Genomic DNA, 7,637 nt, shown 5'->3' with positions numbered 1-7,637 from the left:
TATCCCAGCCTCAAGCTGCAGTAACATTCTGTCCCCACACCATTCACCCAAAAGTTTCTACTCCCTCAGTCCTTATCACCTCCTCCCCATTCCCGTCTCCTAAATTCTGTTTGCCACCCTCTGCCCACACATGTGCCCATCTCCCCTGCTCGTCTCCTTTCTTCTCTAACTCCCTGCCCTACAAACTCCTGATGCTGCACCTGCTAGCACTACAGTTCCCGCACACACTGCCCAATGGCATTCCTCACCCGTACACTGCTATCCCTTACCCTTCCCCACCCCACTCAAGATGGCTGCAACCATACCACGTGACGGTTCCATTATTGCCTGAGCTGCCGGAGATGGCAGTCGAGTGTGCGTGAGGTGTGCTCCCTCGTGTGAATGAAAGGTGAATGCTTCTCTTTTTCCAACAAAGGCTGTGGTTGGTCATCAGTCTACTGACTGGTTTGATGCGGCCCGCCACGAATTCCTTTCCTGTGCTAACGTCTTCATCTCAGAGTAGCACTTGCAACCTACATCCTCAATTATTTGCTTGACATGTCTGTCTTCCTCTACAGTTTTTGCCCTCTACAGCTCCCTCTAGTACCATGGAAGTCATTCCCTCATGTCTTAGCAGATGTCCTATCATCCTGTCCCTTCTCCTTATCAGTGTTTTCCACATATTCCTTTCCTCTCCGATTCTGCGTAGAACCTCCTCATTCCTTACCTTATCAGTCCACCTAATTTTCAACATTCGTCTATAGCACCACATCTCAAATGCTTCGATTCTCTTCTGTTCCGGTTTTCCCACAGTCCATGTTTCACTACCATACAATGCTGTACTTCAGACGTACATCCTCAGAAATTTCTTCCTCAAATTAAGGCCAGTATTTCATATTAGTAGACTCCTCTTGGCCAGAAATGCCTTTTTTGCCATAGCGAGTATGCTTTTGATGTCCCCCTTGCTCCGTCCGTCATTGGTTATTTTACTGCCTAGGTAGCAGAATTCCTTAACTTCATTGACTTCGTGACCATCAATCCTGATGTTAAGTTTCTCGCTGTTCTCATTTCTACTACTTCTCATTACCTTTGTCTTTCTCCGATTTACTCTCAAACCATACTGTGTACTCATTAGACTGTTCATTCCATTCAGCAGATCATTTAATTCTTCTTCATTTTCACTCAGGATACCAATGTCATCAGCGAATCGTATCATTGATATCCTTTCACCTTGTATTTTAATTCCACACCTGAACCTTTCCATCATTGATTCCTCGATGTACAGACTGAAGAGTAGGGGCGAAAGGCTACAGACTTGTCTTACACCCTTCTTAATACGAGCACTTTGTTCTTGATCGTCCACTCTTATTACTCCCTCTTGGTTGTTGTACATATTGTACTACTTTTTTTCAGAATCTTGAACAGCTTGCACCATTTTATATTGTCGAACACTTTTTCCAGGTCAACAAATCCTATGAAAGTGTATTGATTTTTCTTTAGCCTTGCTTCCATTATTAGCCGTAATGTCAGAATTGCCTCTCTCGTCCCTTTACTTTTTCCTAAAGCCAAACTGATCGTCACCTAGCGCATTCTCAATTTTCTTTTCCATTCTTCTGTATATTATTCTTATAAGCAGCTTCGATGCATGAGCTGCTAAGCTGATTGTGCGATAATTCTCGCACTTGTCAGCTCTTGCCGTCTTTGGAATTGTGTGGATGATGCTTTTCTGAAAGTCAGATGGTATGTTGCCAGACTCATATATTCTACACACCAACGTGAATAGTCGTTTTGTTGCCACTTCCTCCAATGATTTTGGAAATTCTCATGGAATGTTATCTATCCCTTCTGAATTATTTGACCGTTAAGTCCTCCAAAGCTCTTTTAAATTCTGATTCTAATACATCTCTTCTAAATCAACTCCTGTTTCTTCTTCTATCACATCCGCCAAATCTTCACCCTCAGAGGCTTTGAAAGCTTACGTGTGTCTTAATTGTGTGTCTGCAGCTTAGTGTTTTATCTTTATAGTAAGAGACTATCTTTCCCTACATTGTTGGTATTCCTCCTACCTGAAATTAGTATTCAGGTACTGCTGTGATAAAGTGACAATCTTGAAGCTCCCCAGAAACCGGCACCCATTCAGCCAAACACGTCAATACAAGAGCACCGCCCATAAAGGTGTTCTCTCCAGTGCGGCCCGGCAAGTGCGAGTGCAGGCTGGTAACACTCTGAAACGGCGGGCACCGCTCGGGGCCGATGCTCCTAAGCACACCTGAGCTACAGGCTAAAATCAAGACCTTGTAAGATCTGTAGGATCATGTTCTATACTGACCTAATGATGACACCTTAGGTGCATTACTCCAAATAAGCTTCGACTGTATTGTGGTCATGTTTTAAAGTCTGTCTGACACCTGCAGGGGTCACAGGCGTCATTCAGATGTACGTGATTTGTTGATAATGTAACAAAAGATACAATTTGGAATCCAAAACGCATATTCTTAAGAAGGAAAAAAAGAAAAAAGGAAACTGGATTCATTTGAAATTATATTTACCTTAAATGTGCATTTTTAAGATTGACTCTGATAGAGGTCATCAATTTAGTAGCACGTTTGCTCCTGCTGTGAGAGAATTAGCAGTCTACACTTATCATAGACGTCCAGGGGACGCCCGGATGTGTAGAAATTAGCAAGCGAAACACTTTTCCTGCTCCTTTTCACATTGGAAGGTCCGTTAACTGCCATTACAATCAATATACATTCGACAAATGACCACACAAAACAAAACTTTACAGGCTTTGATACTAGCTTAGACGCTGCTACTAGACTGAGTAATATAACAGTGTGCGCGAACGCTTATAAGCGTCAACCGCACTGGCTCGTGGCTTGTTGTGACACTTATAAGCGTCAGCCACAGCGAAAGTGTTAAGTGAAAAAAATAACATCAAAATCTTAGACCAAAAAGTTCATCACAAGGGGTCATTCCTATTTCCCCTCTCGAGGTAATTTTGCTTCAATACAAAACTACAGCATTTTGTCTCATTGACTGATACATTATTGTTGCCAAGTCAAGGGGGGGCGGGGGGGGGGGGGAAATCTCAAAACACTGTAATGATAAAGACTTCCTTGTCTGTGGAAGACTGACACTGAACATTAACTAGTGTGGTGGCCAAAGATGTGGTGGATTCAGTATCAAAAGCGTAATCCATTCACACTCGTCTTCAAGGAAACTCTTTGACTGCATGTGGAATTTTACTTCACGCTGAAGTCTAAAATAGGTCACTCATATATACTAAGATGGTATCTGTTCTTTTGGACATGTCTAAAAGAACAGATAGCATTGGTGACCAAGCAGCTCGTTAGAATGAAATTACAATGAAATGAACACCCTTAGCTGCTTACAGGCGTTGACATACGTCAACGGGGACAGATGAAACTGTGTGCTCTGACCGGGACTCGAACCCGGGATCTCCTGCTTACATGGCAGACACTCTATCCATCTGAGCCACCGAGGACAGTGTGACTGCAGGGACTTAACTCTGGCATGCATCCCGCAAAACCCACATTCTCAACGTATTGTCCCGCACTACATTCGTAGTGCCACCGCCCATTATACTCATTACTCGCGGCGCGTTGCCGATTCCCATAAGAGTTCATGCACAGAAGAAGAAGATGGTCAAGTGGCCGGTGAGCCTTAACTATATATAGTTCTTTCGGACATGTCCTCAGTGGCTCAGATGGATAGCGCGTCTGCCATGTAAGCAGGAGATCCCGGGTTCGAGTACCGGTCAGGGCACACATTTTCATCTGTCCTCGTTAACGTATGTCAATGCCTGTAAGCAGCTAAGGGTTTTCATTTCATTGTAATAGGTCACTCAGTTACTCTGTCCAAAATTGAACAATTTCATTGTTATACTTCAATAAAGGCTGTACACAGGACCACAGGCTATAATCGAAAGAAGAAAAAAAGGAATGTGGGTGAACTTTTGCCCTTGTTTCCACCTGTTCATCACCACTACTTCCAAAATCGTCTTCCTTCTGTCACTCCTGGAGGCACTGGGCCACTGAATGGCAATGACAAGAGTGATGAGCACCAACAGAGATCTTGCAAATACAACATTGCTGACTGCCATGTGTATTTTCATAGAAAATAAAATATCTGTCTGCATAATAAGTGGTGTAACTTCCTTTAGGCCTTTGTACTTGTAACTTGATAAAATTTACTGCAATTGTTACGTTCACTTAGAAAAAGCTGTTCCCATAACATATGATAAAAAAGTTAAAAATTGTATTGTTGAATTTCCTACGACAATCCCTTGACACATCAACCCAAGATGTGGGGTTTATAGGGGGAGGGGGGACTAACACGCGTCTTGAAGTAATCCTCATAACCATCAGTCTGAGTCAATTAGTGCAAGTCACAAGTTGTTAGCCACAGTGGCTGCTGTAGGCTCTGCCATACAATTTTTGAAACATAACATGTGAGTGAGTGAGTGAGTGAATGAAATTATAGCATTTCATATTTTGGACTATTGCTCTGCTTGTTACTATTACAGAAGGCATAGGGAGGGGGAACATTTGGTGTTAGCAGAAGAGCCAACACCGTGCTACTAGAGGAGGCCGAAATGCACGCGTTTTAGCTCAGGCAGGGTGGCGTGAAGAGGGAAGAACTATACCAACGTGAGGTCTGGAACATGACAAGGAATGAGAATTCAGAAAGCGGACGTAATTAGTTTTATACTTAACTTTAATCCATTAATGATGAACGTCGCTCTTGAAGGTACATGATTCACAATATTATCTGTTCAGAATACATTCTTGAAAATAGTACTTATACAAAGGCTATCCACAAAGTACATTAAGTTTTGGAATTAAAAATTAATAAAGTATTGGAATTTTTTTTTATTATACAGGGTGTTACAAAAAGGTGTGGCCAAACTTTCAGGAAACACTCCTCACACACAAATAAAGAAAAAATGTTATGTGGACATGTGTCCGGAAAGTCTTACTTTCCATGTTAGAGCTCATTTTATTACTTCTCTTCAAATCACATTAATCATGGAATGGAAACACACAGCAACAGAACGTACCAGCGTGACTTCAAACACTTTGCTACAGGAAATGTTCAAAATGTCCTCCGTTAGCGAGGATACACGCATCCACTCTCCGTCGCATGGAATCCCTGTTGCACTGATGCAGCCCTGGAGAATGGCGTATTGTATCACAGCCGTCCACAATAGGAGCACGAAGAGTCTCTACATTTGGTACCAGAGTTGTGTAGACAAGAGCTTTCAAATGCCCCCATAAATGAAAGTCAAGAGGGTTCAGGTCAGGAGAGCGTGGAGGCAACCAATCCATCAGTCATCGAATCTGTTGTTGAGAAGCGTATGAACACTTTGACTGAAAGGTGCAGGAGATCCATCGTGCATGAACCACATGTTGTGTCGTACTTGTAAAGGCAAATGTTCTAGCAGCACAGAAACTAAAATGAGCTCTAACATGGAAATTAAGAGTTTCCGGACAAATGTCCACGTAACACCTTTTCTTTATTTGTGTGTGAGGAATGTTTCCTGAAAGTTTGGCCGTACCTTTTTGTAACACCCTGTATACAGATGAAAGCCACACCTAAACACTACTTTTCTACATAGTTGCCATTTAAATTAAGGATGGACGAGCTTGGAAATTCCTTTGTCATAAAATTCGGCCGCCTGCGCCTTCAACCACGTGGTTACCTCTTCTTTTGGGACAGAAAAGGTGTGATTTTTGTGGATTTCCTAGAAAGAGACACTACAATAAACTCTCAAAGGTATTGCCAAACTCTGCACAACCTCAGAAGAGCAATACAAAACAAGCACAGGGGAAAGTTGGGCTCAAAGATCTTGCCGATTCACGACAATGCCCGGGCCCACACGGCAAATGCCACTCGTGAACTTCTCAAATCTTTTAAGTGGGAGTTGTTTCCTCATCCGCCGTACAGTCCCGACCTGGCACCGAGCGACTTCCACTTATTCCCAGCAATGAAGAAGTGGTTGGCTGTGCAGCATTTTGATGACGACGCACAGCTTCAAGAAGAGGTAACCACGTGGTTGAAGGCGCAGGCGGCCGAATTTTATGACGAAGGAATTTCCAAGCTTGTCCATTGCTACGATAAGTGCCTTAATTTAAATGGCAACTGTGTAGAAAAGTAGTTTTTAAGTGGGGCTCTCATCTGTATATAATAAAAAAAATTTTCAATACTTTATTTATTTTTAATTCCAAAACTTAATGTACTTAGTAGATAGCCCTTGTAGTAACTGAATATGGCGCCTTGCTAGGTCGTAGGAAATGGCGTAGCTGAAGGCTATGCTAAACTTTCGCCTCTGCAAATGAGAGCGTATGTAGACAGTGAACCATCGCTAGCAAAGTCGGCTGTACAACTGGGACGAGTGCTAGGGAGTCTCTCTAGACTAGACCTGCCGACGTATACTAACAGACCGCGGCCGATTAAAAGGCTACCACCTAGCAAGTGTGGTGTCTGGCACGACACCGCAGAACAACACTAATGTGATTTTTTTTATATATAAAGTTTCACCAACTGACAACCAGACCACTTTCCAACCTAACCCCAGACCTTGGACTATGCCACAGATCTGTCTGTAACCTCAAATGAGATTCAGAAATTCTAAGGAAATCATTGACTTATTTCTGCATAACTAGTAAATGGTGAAGTAATCATTATATATCACTTACAAAGATGTTGATATGAGGCAAATGCCGCAGGCGTCCACACACCCATAATCAAATAGCTATGTCTGGTTAGTATGTGACAGCCACATAGAAGGTATTCAAAAGATAAATTTGAAGAAAAATAAAGAAGGGTATTCTTAAGTTCCTCATTTAATAGTATCCAGGTGTCTTCATCATCAGACCGAAAACTGGCTTTATACAGCTCACCATGCTAGTCCATCCTGTGCAAGCCCCTTCATTTCTACGTAACTACTGCAGCCTGCATCCACTCTAACATGCTTACTTCAGTCTAGCATTTGTCTCCCTTTACAGTTTTTAACACCACACTTCATTCTGTTATCTAACTAGCTGTTCCTTGATTCCTAAGCTAGCATTTAGTTTTTATGAAGTGATCAAAGCACAGTGGAATGGAAGAGAGTGCACATATGACAAGGGCAGTGTGTTGGCACACTATCAGTACAGTGTTCACACCGCAGTAGTGAAATATCAAAAGCCGAAGCGAGATCATTATTCTGATCTTTGCATAAAGATATAAAAAGAAACTAAATATGTCTGCTTGTGTCTGTATGTGTGGATGGATATGTGTGTGTGTGTGTGTGTGTGTGTGTGTGTGTGTGCGAGTGTATACCTGTCCTTTTTTCCCCCTAAGGTAAGTCTTTCCGCTTCCGGGATTGGAATGACTCCTTACCCTCTCCCTTAAAACCCACTTCCTTTCGTCTTTCCCTCTCCTTCCCTCTTTCCTGATGAGGCAACAGTTTGTTGCGAAAGCTTGAATTTTGTGCGTATGTTTGTGTTTGTTTGTGTGTCTATCGACCTGCCAGCGCTTTCGTTCGGTAAGTCACCTCATCTTTGTTTTTATATATATAAAAAGAAACTAAGTTCTCCTGGCGATATTTGGCCCTTATAAAATAGCAGGTATTCTGATCCCAAAGCTGTATT

The sequence above is a fragment of the Schistocerca piceifrons genome, chromosome 11, assembly GCF_021461385.2.
Source record: "Schistocerca piceifrons isolate TAMUIC-IGC-003096 chromosome 11, iqSchPice1.1, whole genome shotgun sequence".
NCBI classification, from domain to species: Eukaryota; Metazoa; Arthropoda; class Insecta; order Orthoptera; family Acrididae; genus Schistocerca; species Schistocerca piceifrons.
The sequence above is the reverse complement of the archived record's forward strand: the minus strand, read 5'-3'. Positions refer to the sequence as shown.